General features: G+C 50.5%; 1 protein-coding gene and 1 non-coding gene across 2 annotated transcripts in view; both read left to right on the plus strand.

Moving 5' to 3' along the window:
* ZP3 (zona pellucida glycoprotein 3) overlaps positions 1-14,542 on the plus strand; it is a 93,555-nt gene that overhangs the window by 33,076 nt on the left and 45,937 nt on the right. The window lies entirely within an intron of this gene.
* On the plus strand, positions 6,552-6,624 carry TRNAG-CCC (transfer RNA glycine (anticodon CCC)). Its single transcript has one exon. It is a non-coding gene; the product is annotated as a tRNA-Gly (tRNA).

Consider the following 14,542-nt stretch of genomic DNA (forward strand, 5'->3'; position numbering starts at 1 on the left):
AAACCTTGGGGGGACTGCCACCCTCCCCCACAAGGTTCCATCTCTCCTTCCCCGCCTCGAGGTTCTTGGACCTGACAGGTGGAAATGTGGAAAGATAAATACTGGCCAGGCATTCTGGTTAATATAAGGAAAGGATGCAGCTGTTTGCAGCCTGACCCCTGGGGAGCCCTTTCTTCCTCTCCAGGGTGGGGCGTTAAAGATTCAATTCAGTTACCAGAGCCAATGAATGCTTACCGTTGGGTTGTGTCTGGGGGTTGACCAACACTTCTCTCCCCGCGTAGGATATACACGCTGGGGTCGGGCTGACTAATTCTTGCTTACATGCTTCCCTTTTTTTGATATTCCATGTAGCTCACATACCCCAAAGTTTTGAGTGCACATTTTATTTATTTGGTACTTATCTATTGAGCACCTACTATGTTCCAAGAGCTGTTCTAAGCAATGCGGTACACCAGTGAACAACAACAACACAAAATTCTGCCCAAGAAAATAGGCTAAAGATAATGGGTAGAGTACGTTAGAAAATTATACCTAGTTAAAAAAAATTAGTGGGCATGAAGTGTTGTGTATGAGAACTGAGAATGAGGGAATTTCTGTGAAGGAATAGTCCAGGCTCTATGCTGGGCACTAGAGGAAGAGAGCATGGAACCCTGCCCTCAAGGAATTCAGAATGTGTTAAGTACTAGTGTTTTGTTTTTTAATTCTTTCATGCTAGATAGAAAAAGGTTTTGTTTTTTGTTGTTTGGTGTGTGGTTTTTTGGGTTTTTTTTGGGGGGGGGCCTGCTCCTAGGCAGCTTCCCAACCATGGATTGAACCCTGGCCCAGCGCAGCAAGAGAACCGAGTCCTAACCATTGGACCCCCAAGGAATTCCCAGGAAGAGGTTCTGAAAAGCTGGTAACATTTCTAACCCACTCCCTTAAAAATGTATAGGATTTAAAATAAATTAATTAATTAAAGTGAAATGAAAGGCAAAAACAAAAAAAAAAAAAAACTTTTTAAGAAAAAAAAAGATCTGTAGAATTTGAAAGCAGGCAGAGGGGACAAACAAGGGACTCAGAGGCAGATTTCTCCCTGACATATGTATTGTAAGACAGAGAATCCAGTGTGTTTGGTGCCTGAAGTGATGGGTAGTAGGGACTGGGGATTGAACTTGGGGAGTTCCAGAACTTGGGGAGCCCTGAATGGCAGGCCAGGGAGTGAAGTCTTTTTTCCCAAATAAATAGAATACCTGTGAGAGATTTTAACCAGGGCAGGAAAGGACTAGGCTTGCATTTGGTTTCCATCATCGTTGCTTCCCCAGTGCTGAGTACAGCGCCTGGCACAGCATCCATATGTAGAATGTGTGAAATGAAGAAATGAATGAATGCACGCATGTGTTCAGGGAGACTCCTCTGGCAGGAGTGGAGGAGATGGCCTGAGTGAGAAGAGCCTAGAAATAGCTCTCTTCACCCCTCCTCCAACATGGGATCTGGTCCCTCCTCTCTTACTACACCACCTAGCAACATGAAATCCTGCTGGTGAATAAACCCTCCCACTTCCTTCTGTCTCTTACATGCCTATTTGCCAAGTCCTTCCTCTTCCTTTCTCTTCCTCCCTGCAGGACAGGCCTCAATCTTTCTGGCCCGGGCATCCCAGGTCTGTAAGAAGGAACCATTACAGCCAACCGTGCTTGTCCGCAGGTAGATTAAATGGATCAGTGATTCAGGACCCAGTCAGTGATTCAGGACCCAGAAGCTAAATCTCAGGAACTTTGGCACATTTCAGGCTGCCTTTCTCCACCTCACTTCTTTCCCTGACCAGTTCAATGGAAAGGGGAAAAAAAAAAAAAAAAATCCAGGCCAAATCTGTTTGGGGAAACAGTAAAGCTGATGCAAAGAAAAGGATTTTCTAAAGGGAAACAGGAATGATATCAGCAGTCTCCATGTTGAGACCCCTCTCTGATGGCCCTGCCTTCCTTTCCCTTTCGATTCTTTTTAAGACTCTAGGCTTACTGCTGCAGCTGCCCAGTGGCCCCAGCTGTTTAGAGGGCTGCTTTACAGGCATGGAGACATGACATAGAGCAAGTGGCTTAGTATTCGGGTTTCCTCCTCCACGCTGTGTGGTACTGCTGAAAGAAATGTGGAGCAGGGACATGGAGAGCCAGCCATGCTGCCTTCTGCCTGGCCCCCAGCTCTGTGTGCAAGACCTGTGTTCTCTCTGGCTCTTAATTTCCCCACCTTTGAAGTGAGGAATTAAACTCAATGCTCCACCCAGCCATGATGAGTTCTAGATTAGAGTCAGCCTGTTCCTCATCTGAAATGGAAGGCTGTTCACATTCTTTAGCTGTGGAAGCAGGGAATCTGTCTACAGACCTGGGAGCTGCTTCAGTGCCAGAGCTGAGAGGCTCAGAGTCATCTTTGTTTTTTATTTTATTTTTAAATATTTTCTGGCTGTGCAGCTTGTGAGATCTTGGATCCCGGCCAGGATCAAACCTGCACCCTGTACAGAGAAAGCCCAGAGTCTTAACCGTTGGACCACCAGGGAAGTCCCCATCTCGGTTTTTTTTAGACACAGAGATATCAGCTGTATGACTGGCCAATGGTCACACATCAGCGACCCCTAGAGCCTGAATTCAAACCCAGGCAGATCTTCTGGACTTCAGGCAGTAAGGGCACCCTTTCCTGCCCAAACTGTTGAGAGTCTACCTCTCAGGAAAGGAGGAGCCTTGTCCTCTGGGGACCGACTTGACACAGGGGCACTGGGCAGGTGCCCTGTGTGGCTAACCCTTTGCTCCATCTCCAGTGCTGGAGGATATGACCTTTAGAGGTATCTTCTTGGGGCTGAGTTGGCCGACAAACAGGCCAGCTGGAGACATTAGTGTCCTGCTGTTTCTGGGCAGTCGTAAATCACTGCAGCCCCATCCCCTGGCTCCTGGATTCCTCCTGCGGCTAGAAAGCTCCCTGATTGGTGCGGAGGCAGCAACAGCAGCAGCAGCAGCAGCATCTTCTGAAGCAGACCAGCAACGCTCCCCACCCTGTCCTCTGGGAACACTTCCCAGCTGCTGCCCTAACAGGCAGGTCTGCAGTAGGGGCAGGGCGAATGACAGATTCACAGGCAAAGGACGACAGGGAGATCTCAGTGGGCTGTCTCTCTCCCTGAGGATATGGGAGCCACTAGTGGAGGAAGCCTGTGCTGCGAGGCAGGACCCACCAGTTGAAGCCTTGACTTTGATATTGATCCTGCGGAGTGACCTTGAACAAGAGGCTTTACCTCTCTGGGCCTCAGATTGTACATCTGTAAAATAACAGAATTGGATGGATGCTTCTTAAGGTCCTCCAGCCTGTCAATTACCCTACCTGAGTGTCTCCCCAGCGTCTCCAGTATAAGAACTGAAAGATGGTTCTCTATGTGCTTCCCATCTTCTCCTGGGCTTCCCTGGTGGTTCAGATGGTAAACAATCTGCCTGCAATGCAGGAGACCTGGGTTCAATCCCTGGGTTGGGAAGATCCCCTGGAGAAGGAAATGGCAACCCACTCCAGAACTCTTGCCTGGGAAATCCCATGGACAGAGGAACCTGGCGGGCTACAGTCCATGGGGTTGCAAACAGTTGGACACGACTGAGTAACTAACACTTTGATCTTCTCCTTCCCTCGCCTTGGCTTTGCCATGCGTGCCACTCCCATTGCATATGCATCAAAATCCCTGCTCCCTAGCCTGGAGTTCACAGGCTTCTCCCGAGGTTCCTTCCTACCTCCCTGGCTACATCTCACATAGGACACTTGACTGGCATTTCCTGACCAGGCAGTGCCCTCTTCTTACTTTGGGCCTTTTCAAAGGCTGGGATAGGAATGGGAGGATGGGACAGGAATCAGGGGTGAGGGACCAACAGAGAAGCAGGGCCAGAATACCTTGTCACTGCGTATAGGACTTTGTCTTCCCCTGTGGTCTTACAAGTGGATTTCTCAAAGACAGATCCATCTGAGTCACCTCAGAGCTCTGAGCCTGGCATGGAGCAGATGCTCAAGGAAGTTTTGTTCAATGAAAAAGGCTCTGCTTCAAGAATGAATCACCTGGCGATGGTCTTACCTCTTGAAGAGGACTTAAAAGGTTTTGCCTCCAAACAAATGGCCATGATCAAATTGTGGCCAAAACTCAGGAAGGCAGAAGTGTAGACAAATCCAGGAACAGATAGGGCCACAGCCAGACAGGACGGTCTTTAAGAAGAGCCAGACAGGATTTCAAAGACAGCCTCTTGACATGGGGCTGACAACCACAGAAATTCTCTGTTCCGTGTGTCTGACCACTGCTCACCAAACCAGCTTCCCTAAATCTAGGGTCTCTCAGATCCTCTAAAACTGATTGGGCTGAAAGGAGGGAGAGATTGAAAAGTCTGTACATCTTTCCATTTCAAGTTTTGCATTCCCCTAAAGAGGCCCACTTCAAAGTTTACCACACCAAGGGAATGTTCATCTCCATTAAAAAAAAAAAAAAGCAAAATAGGCCTTTGTTGGATTTCCCTGGTAGTCCAGTGGTTAAGATTTCATGCTTCCACTGCAAGGGGCACGAGCTGGATCCCTAGTCGGGGAAGTTCCATGTGCTGTGTGGTCTGTTTCCATTAACAAGAGATGGACTTTCCAGGGCAGGGGAGCCTAGGATAGAATCGTCTCCTCAAACTCATCTGTGTGAACTTGGGCCAAGTGCTTCTCCAATATGGACCTCCCATTACACCCCCCAAATCTCAAAGGGAACTCTCCATCATGCCCCCTGAATGTGTTCTTGACTCTGAATGTGTTCATGCCCTCTGGATGAGTAGAGGGGTCTGAAGTCAAGGTCTTGATGCTTGACTCCAACAAAGAGCAAATGACTCAGCGGGGAGCCACAGTGATGGGGCTGGTGGCAACCTACCTACCACAGGGAATGAAGCAGGGGCTTTCTGTTTTTAGAAAACGCCAAGCTTCCCTGGTGGCTCAGACAGTATAGAATCTGCCTACAATGCAGGAGACCCGGGTTTGATCCCTGGGTGGGGAAGACCCCTGGAGAAGGAAATGGACACCCATCCCAGTATTCTTGCCTGGAAAATCCCATGGACAGAGGAGCCTGGCTGGCTACAGTCCATGGGGTTGCAAAGAGTCAGACATGACTGAATGACTAACAAGCTGCAGAGAGCCCATCAGTTTCGGTTCATTTCCAGGAGGCAATTTCTCCACCAGCTGGAGCTGTCCAGTGATGGCCTGGGCTGAGTCTGGGCAGGGTGGGACTGGAATCAGGGGTGAGGGACCAGTAGAGAAGCAAGGCCAGAAGACTGGCCACTCGGAGGTAATGCCCAGCAGTGGTTCTCAACTTGGCTGTGCATCGCAGTCCCCCAACATCCAACGGAGGAGAAATAAAACCCATTCTGAGAAAGCCCTGAGGCTAGGAATCTCAGAACGGATCAGCTTCTGCCCTTTGGATTCTTCAGCCAGAGCAGATGTCAAGCAAGGGAGAGATGGGGTCCGATTTGCATTTCAGAATGGCCACTCTGCCAATACCCAGACAAGGGGAACTTGTCTAGAATCCAGAGTCTCAGGTCCAATAGAGTGGATCAGAACCTCCAACCATGGGGCCTGGGAACCTGAAACTCTCTGGGGGATTCTGCCACCATCAGCGGTCTGCCAGAATGATCTCGAAAGACCCTGGGAACCCTGAAGAAGGCCAGGCTAGGCTGCTCAAAGAGGAAGTGGCATGGCCATGAGGCCTCAGAGAGCTGGCCGAAGAGGTACAGAACTGGCATTTTCTTGCATTGGCTACTCTGCAGAGTCAGCCCAGCACTAATGCTTCCAGACTGCAAACCCCACTTGATCATGTAATAGGAACGCGGGTGTGCTGACGCAGCGGGCAGACTGGAGCCCAGGCTGCACTAGGGGACGGAAGGTAGGCACAGACACTCAGCACCAACTCCGCGCTCTGAGCCTGGGGATAGACAGGAGCAAAAGGCACTCCCTCCGCAGCAAGCCTGAAGCGAATTGAGATGACTCAGGAACATGGGGCTTGCCCTGTCTTCTAGGTTTCAGAACCAACCAGAGGTTCCCTCCCTGACTTCCCAGACAGGTTGGTAAACCAGAAGGGACAGCAGGAGGACCTTTGTTCATCCAATAGAGAAATCCCTTATATAGCACCGCACCTGCTGTGCATCAGCCCTTGCCGCACACCTCTGGCCACAGGTAGTTTACCGTTTCCTGAACCCTCGCTTCCTCTGTGGGACAACACTCAGGTTCCCACGTCCTTTTCCCCATTGTTCCTTATATTCTACCTTTGGACGTCATAAGAAAAAGGAGAGCCCTTCTTCTCCCCCAAAGCCTTTTACATTTAAGGCCAGAACAGATAAAGCCCTTTTGTCTCCACACTGAACAAATTCCTCCAGGAACAAAGAGTAGATTTTAGCACGTTCCTTCCCCCCACCCCCCCTCCATCTATAATGTCCGGTGCATGACGGGAATGGAGAGATGGCCAAAGAGATGGATGACCAAGATATATGGTACTGAGCTCCTGACCTCTCTCCTCGTCCAAGCCAAGAAACCTGTGCCCAGAGACTTCCCTGGTGGTCCAGTGCTTAAGACTCTGCATTCCCAATGCAGGGGGCCCAGGTTTGATCCCTGGCCAGGGAGCTAGATCCCATATATTACAACTAGGAAAAAAAGAGAGTGAGAGAGAAGAAAGAAATGTGTGCCCAGAGGGTTATACAAGGCCTAAGAGCACTTTATGACAAGTGGAGATTGGGCCTCCAACCCCAGGCAGGGCAGTCACACCAATTTGGGCTGAGCCAGGTGCCTGTATCAGAGGCTGCCTCAAAGTCTATAATCTCTCCCCCTAAGTCTTCATCTTGTTTCTAACACTCAGATGGCAAGGAAAGGCCACTAAGTGAGAAAACACAGGAGCGCATATGCATTTATCCCCATTCTTCCACGCTATAGATGAGGGGTCCAAGGCACAGAGAGGTTACGTAACCTGTCTAGGTCACACAGCTAGTAAATGGAAGGGCTGAGTCATGAAGGAGGTTCACATGTCTCCTGTACTTCACTGGAGGGGTGGAGGCAGGCCCGACTCCCCACACACAGCTGGGTTTAATTCTAACCACTCCCATGGGAGGATGCAGATCAAGCTGGGTAGGAGGAGGAGCCTGACAGAGGAAGTGAATGACCTGCTCTCTCATGAGAGTGGGAAGGAGTGTATTCCCCAGGAGGATGAGTCCAAGCCAAGGCCCTCCTGGAGAAGTTGGAGGGACAGCAGTTTCCAGGCATCCTGCCCAAGGCAGTGGCTGTCCATGCTGGATTCAGGGACCTGGGGCTGCAAACAACACTGGAGACTGGCTGAACCAATGATGGGCTAAATAACCTTAAACAAATCACACATCTTCTCTGGATCTCTGTTAATTCTGGAACACAGAACTAATGATCCATCAGCACAGAAAAAGCCACTTGGGTTAATACTAAAACCTTGACACTTTCTGCTCTTTGTTGAAATAACCTGACCTCTAATCACCCTGTGCAAATCAGAAGCCTTCAAAGAAAACTTTGGGGATTTCCTGGGTTTGGGGGCATCAGGGAGGGGAGGATAAATAAAACCAGTCCCAAGAAAGTCCTGAGGTTGGGAATCTGAGACTGGATTGGATCAGATTGGACCAGATTCTGCCCTTTGGATTTTTCAGCCAGGGGAGATTTCAAGCAAGGGAGAGGAGGAGTCAGGTTTGCATTTTAGAATGGTCACTCTGGAAGCTGGAGTAGAGGGTGGGCCAGATGGGGAGACCAGAGGAAGGGAGACCACTGGGGTGGGGGTGTTCCTATAACAGCCACTGTGGGAGGTGTGGGAGTGAGGGTAGGGCAGCAGTGGTGACCAGAGGAAATGCCCAGCACGACTCCTAGACAAGTGGGTGGACAGGGAGAGTCCCATTCTCCTCGACAGAGCAGGGTTAAGGGAAAAATGACAAGTTCAGTTTGGGAGGTGAGATGCCCAGATTGGGTCCCAACATAGAAATTTGAGTTTGCAGTGGGTGGTGGACCCATGGGCCTTTAAAGGATATAAATGGGGGACTTCCCTGGTGGTCCAGTGGCTAAGACTCTGCACTCCCAATGTAAGGGGGCCTGGGTTCAATCCCTGGTCAGGGAACTAGATCCAGTATGCTGCTGCTGAAGATCCCAAGGGCCACAACTAAGACTTGGTGCAGCCAAATAAATAAATTAAATGTATTTTTTTTAAATGAAGAGTATAAATGAGCAGGGAGTGATGTATGGGGTTGAGGCAGAAGGCAGATGGGCCCTGCCTGCCCCTTCCTCCCACAGTAAAGCTATTGGAGATTCATTCCCTATGGACTGCAACTCCAAGAATAGCAGGACAACTAAGGGAGGAGGCTGGGCCCTGCCCAGACCACATATTTCATTTCTCAAAGTCAGGAGACCTCCCCAACCACACGTGTGCAGAAAAGGCTTCTTGGAGGTTAAAGGAGAGTCATGTCAAGGGATGTTCCTTACCCAGACGCCTTTTCGGTAAAATCCATCTTGGCTAAGAAACGCGTGCACACACGTGGGAGGATCCTGAGATGGACCAAATATAGACTGTGAACCAGGCAAATCAAAATGATTGGCTAAAGGAAACCCAGAAGAAATACCCCACAAAAGTAATTCTAACTGCCACGAGGGCGCAATTCCAGAACTCTCCCTCTGAGTCTGTGCATGTGCGTATCTATCCACACATACTGTACCTGTTTCCTCTTAATAAATACTTTACTTGCTTCACTACTTTCCGTTTTTATGGGAATTCTTTTCTGCAAAGCTGAAGGCCAGGGCCCTTGTCACTGATCATGGGTCTAGTAGCTAGAGTCTGGTGCTTTCTCCATCGTGACCCAGCTTCAATCTCTGGCTCAGAACCCAAGCCCGGCTCCAAGCCAGTGCAGGCCGAGGCCACCCGAGATCAGGGTGGGCCAGTGAACACAGGCTCTGGAGACCTGGAGGGATCACCAGGAAGCACTAGATGTGACCATCCATTCCTCACGGTGCCAAGTGCCTCCAGAAACCTGGAAGGACACAGAGCAGGCCTTTGCTGAGCTAGGGCATCTTTGTCAACCTTGGCAAGTGAGATTTTAGTGGAGTTGAGCTGTAGTGGCTCAGGATGGCAGGGGTTAGCAAGGTGGTGAATCAGAATTTGGAAATGACTGTTGTCTCTCTCTTTTTTTCAATTTAATTTTAATTTTATTCTAGAGTACAGTTGACTTACAATACTGTGTTACAGAAATGACTATCTTCATCAGTCATTTAATAGATGAAGGAGGGAGAAGCTGATATTGCTGGTGGCTCAGGACCGAGGGAGGGTTTTCTTTGTATGCAAAAGGTTGGGGGTTGTTTAAAAGCCTCGGGGAGAGTCTGGAGAGTGAGAGGCTGGAAGGATGGGGGTAAGGTGGGAGGAGCGGGTAGATAAATTGATGTGGGAGAGGTCTGGAGCCCTGGAGGAGAGGCCAGCGGGGAAGGAAGGCAGGTGGAGACTTTCGAGTGGAGAGCAGGGAGGTTCCTGGGAAACTTCTTCCCCAAGAAGAAGCTGAAGTCATCTGCTGAGTCATGGGAGGAGGAGGGGAAGAGGCTGGTGAACAGGCTGAAGGTTTGAGGGAGCCTCTGGGGAGGGTGGGGGAGTGAGCTGGGAGAAGAACCAGCTGGGCCTGGAGGCCGCGTGCACCGGAACCCCATCTGCTGGGCCCTGTGGTTTTCTTCAGCAGTTCTCACTCAGCACTGTGGATCAGGAGCTGCGAAGGTGGAGGTCAGACTACCCAGGGCAGGCAGTGGTCAGCTGTGGCCAAGAGACTGGGGGCCAAGAGGGCTCAATATATCAAAGGAGTGGGTGCTAGGACTGGCCAAGGACATGGATGGGGCAAGGTGGGGAAATCAAGGCAGGAGGAGGTCAGAGGCCGGAAGGCTCAGGGACAGGGAAGAGCAGGTAGAGGGAGCAGTGAAGTGGGGGTGCCAGAGCATCAGGAGAGTGGGAAGCCCCCCAAGAGCAGCAGGAAATTCTGGAGAATGTACAGGCTCTAGAGCAAAGACTCTCTTGAGAGGCTCCAGTTGAAGACACCATGTCCTGTGGATGCTGGAAGTCCCCAGGATGAGGCAGGGCCTGGGGAAGGAGGAAAATGACCACTAGGGGTCAAAGGCTCAGGAAGGCCACCCAGGACCAGGCTTTGAGGGCACAGGGATAGTTCACAGAGCTACAAGCTTTGGGCCCCAAGGAAGGGGGTCTGCCCAGGGGGTTTGGAAGAAGCAGCGTGGCACATGGGGCAGCTAGTGGCTTGAACCTTCATGTCTTTCCATTCTGCCAGGCACAGGGCCCTGCCACCCTTGCATCTTGCTCCCGTAACTCTCATCTCTGGGCTAACACTTCTACCTCGGGAGGAAGACGGGATGATTTGGGCCTCCTGAACTTCACAACCAGAGAAGAGGAAGCCAAGGGCTTGAGCAAAGGGGAGTGTGGCCACGGTATTCCCCTGCCATGTACTTGCTTTGTCCACTGGGTCACGCAGGTGGCTAAGAACAGGCAGCAGGCAGAGTAGGGGCCGCCGTAATTCCCCAGGTGCTGAAGGTCCTGGGGCTACTCCTGGGGCAGGGAAAGATCAAGGAGGAGGCCGCGAGGCAGGCAACAAAAAAAAAAAAGAGAGAAAAGAGAAATAAACAGAGACAGAGGGACAAGGATCCGACAGGACAGAGAGACAGACAGGAAAGCAGGATGGCTGAGACAGAATCGTGGAGAGAAGGTGCTGAGCTCACTGGCCACGTGCCCATGGCTCATTCCGGAAGCTGCTGGGATGGACCCAATCAGTGCAAGATGGATGGCTGTTCTGGGAAGGCAGAGGCCGCCAGGCCAGGCAGCCACAGCATCCCTTCCATCTGCACCACCTGCTGCAGGAAGCCCAGTCAGGTGACTCTTGCTGAAGACTGATGAGTGCCCCCAGGGTTTCCTCAAGGGCAGCAGGAAGTGGGAGAAGAAGGGGTCTGCTTTGGAGGCATGAACACAGCACTCCCCCCCAACCCCAGTCTGCCTCTCACTAACTGTGAGGTCTGGCAGCCATTAACCTCCCTTCATCACCATCAGTAAGATGGAAAGAGCCACCCAATGCTCAGCGGTTGTGACATGTCTTCACCTGCCCCACAGGGTCCTGAGTAACCTGGGCGTCAAGGCTGTCCTTCAGGTCTCACAAGAACTTGGAGGCAACTGATGTCTTCTGTTCCTGGCATCGTTTGAGGAGAGTTCCAAAAATCTGGCCAAGCCGTTTGGGCCAGAGGTGGGGAGTCAGGACATTAGGTTGTGACCCCAGTTCCCAGGGCTGCACCACTGCTAAAAGTGAAAGTCACTCAGTCGTGCCTGACTCTTTGCAACCCCATGGACTATACAGTCCATGGAATTCTCCAGGCCAGAATACTGGAGCAGGTAGCCTTTCCCTTCTCCAGGGGATCTTCCCAACCCACGGATTGAAACCCAGGTCTCCCACATTGCAGGCAGATTCTTTACCAACTGAGCCATCAGATCAGATCAGTCGCTCAGTCGTATCCGACTCTTTGCGACCCCATGAATCGCAGCACGCCAGGCCTCCCTGTCCATCACCAACTCCCGGAGTTCACCCAGACTCACGTCCATCAAGTCAGTGATGCCATCCAACCATCTCATCCTCTGTCATCCCCTTCTCCTCCTGCCCCCAATCCCTGCCAGCATCAGACTCTTTTCCAATGAGTCAACTCTTCTCATGAGGTGGCCAAAGTACTGGAGTTTCAGCTTTAGCATCATTCCTTCCAAAGAAATCCCAGGGCTGATATCCTTCAGAATGGACTGGTTGGATCTCCCTGCAGTCCAAGGGACTCTCAAGAGTCTTCTCCAACACCACAGTTCAAAAGCATCAGTTCTTCGGCGCTCAGCCTTCCTCACAGTCCAACTCTCACATCCATACCTGACTACAGGAAAAACCATAGCCTTGACTAGATGAACCTTTGTTGGCAAAGTAATGTCTCTGCTTTTGAATATGCTACCTAGGTTGGTCATAACTTTCCCTCCAAGGAGTAAGCGTCTTTTAATTTCATGGCTGCAGTCACCATCTGCAGTGATTTTGGAGCCCAGAAAAATAAAGTCTGACACGGTTTCCACTGTTTCCCCATCTATTTCCCATGAAGTGGTGGGACCGGATGCCATGATCTTCATTTTCGGAATGTTGAGCTTTAAGCCAACTTTTTCACTCTCCACTTTCACTTTCATCAAGAGGCTTTTGAGTTCCTCTTCACTTTCTGCCATAAGGGTGGTGTCATCTGCATATCTGAGGTTATTGATATTTCTCCTGGCAATCTTGATTCCAGCTTGTGTTTCTTCCAGTCCAGAGTTTCAAACAATACTGGAGTGGGTAGCCTATCCCTTCTCCAGCAGATCTTCCCAACCCAGGAATCACTGATAAAGATCTCACTAATTAAAAGCTCCTCCCCAGGCTTCCCAGGTGGCTCAGTGGTAAAGAATCCACCTGCCAATAAGGAGACTCGGGTTCCATCCCTGGGTTGGGAAGAGCCCCAGGAGAAGGAAATGGCAACCCACTCCAATATTCTGGCCTGGAGAATCCCACAGACAGAGAAGCCTGGCGGACTACAGTCTATAGTGTTGCAAAAGAGTCAGACACGACTGGAAGACTAAACAACAGCAACTCACCTCCCCTCACCCCTAAACCCCGGCACTTATGCTGGCTGCCAAGCTCCAACGACATAGGGACAAAAGGACACGTATCATCGCTCTGTCCCACCTACCTAAGAGCTCTGCCCCAGATGGCAGCCCTCCACAACTGGGCCGGAGGAGACCGTCCTGATCATCAGGGTTGCCGGCACACTGGCCTCATTCTGCCTCCCCACCATTTACTTGTCCCTCCATTGATTCAAATGTTGGGTACTCATTAGGTGCATCATATCTGGCGGGTGAGACAAATAAAGACATGTGATGAGAAGACGAGCCCAGGATGCTGGGAAGGGACATCAAGGGGGCTCTAGTCCCGTCTATCCAAGTCCTTGGCCTCCAACTCCAGCTTAAGTGCTTCCTCTTCCAGAAGGCTTCCCAGAACTTCTTCTAGGAGTGACTTCTTTAAAAAAAAAAAATTATTTATTTAATTTGGCTGTGCAAGGTCTCAGTTGCAGTACAAGGGCTCTTCGATCTTCCTTGCGCCATGGCGGCATGCAAACTCTTAGGTGCGGCATGTGGAACCCAGTTCCCTGACCAGGCATTGAACCCAGGCCCCTTGTATTGGGAATGCAGAATTAGCCCCTGAACCACCAGGGAAGTCCCTAGGAGTGACTCCTTCTGCTTCTGAGCCCACATTTCTCCAAAGCTGCATACACCAGGGTCTTACTCAAGGGCTAGGAATGTATATGCACAGTATCCTTACAGATTGTCTCCTCTTTGGGGTCAGAGTACAGATCCTATTCATCTTTGCATTCTATGGAACCCAGCACAGTTGCAGGGGATCAGAGGTCAATGGATACATATGTTTTTGAACCTCAGCAGAGTTCATCAGATGCATAATAGTTTATGTCTTTAAGCCTTAGTCTCTTCACTTGTTAAGTGGGGATAATAATTTTCACTTCCTGGCGAGGCCAGATGGATCAAATGAGATATTGCATGTGAAGTCCCTTGGCAAGCTGGAGGCTGCACAGCTCTGTGCAGTCGTGGGTTGTTGCTAATAATACTGCAATCTCGGGGCCGGAGTTGGACGCAGAGAGGCAGGGAGCAGGCGCCCCTCTGTCTGCAGCTTCTCCTCCTGTCTGACAGTGGCGGAGAGGCTCTCGGCGCCTAAAACAACCCAAATGTGGGCAGCCAGACTGTGGTGGGAAGAGAAGCCAGTGGGAGCCTGGATACTCAGGTTCCAAGTCTGCCTCTAGCTCAGGGTGGTGACCTTGGACAGGTCAGTCCCTTCTCTGAGCATCAGTTTCTTCATCAGCCAAGTAGGAATTGAATTCACTGGCTGGCTGGCAGCAGAGATGAGGTGAGGCTCTAGTAGGAGCTGGAATGCAGAGGAACGCCACACCAATGTCCCGGTATTGTACAGCTGTGGGGTCCCAGTGAGGTCTGTACCAACCCATCTGCAGACATTACCCTTTCCCTTCCAGCCCAGTTGGGTCAGATGGCAGCCTCTCTCCCTGGGAAACCAGGCATAATTTCTGACTAGAGTGGTGCTCAAGTATTTGTTGAATGAAAGAATAAATGAGTGAATAAAGGGGACCTCACAGAGGGAGTGCCACTCTTAGGCTCCAAAAGCATTACAGCCCCCCTTGGACAGGTCAACAGTTCATCCCTCTGCTCATGGTCTGTACCGCTTCTATCAGAGTTTGAACCATCATCACAGCTCCCCTGAATTAATGCAGCTGGTTTTCCTGTTTCCATCTTCTTCCCCTACTATCTACCCCTTCTCCACAGGATGCTTAGAGTGATCTTTTTAAAACTCAAATCCTATTATGTCTCTCTTCTGCTTAAAATCCTCTGGTTAGCTTCCTAGTGCCATCAGGATAATCTTCCTAACCATTAATGAGCCTA

This window comes from Bos indicus, chromosome 25 (genome assembly GCF_029378745.1).
Source record: "Bos indicus isolate NIAB-ARS_2022 breed Sahiwal x Tharparkar chromosome 25, NIAB-ARS_B.indTharparkar_mat_pri_1.0, whole genome shotgun sequence".
NCBI classification, from domain to species: Eukaryota; Metazoa; Chordata; class Mammalia; order Artiodactyla; family Bovidae; genus Bos; species Bos indicus.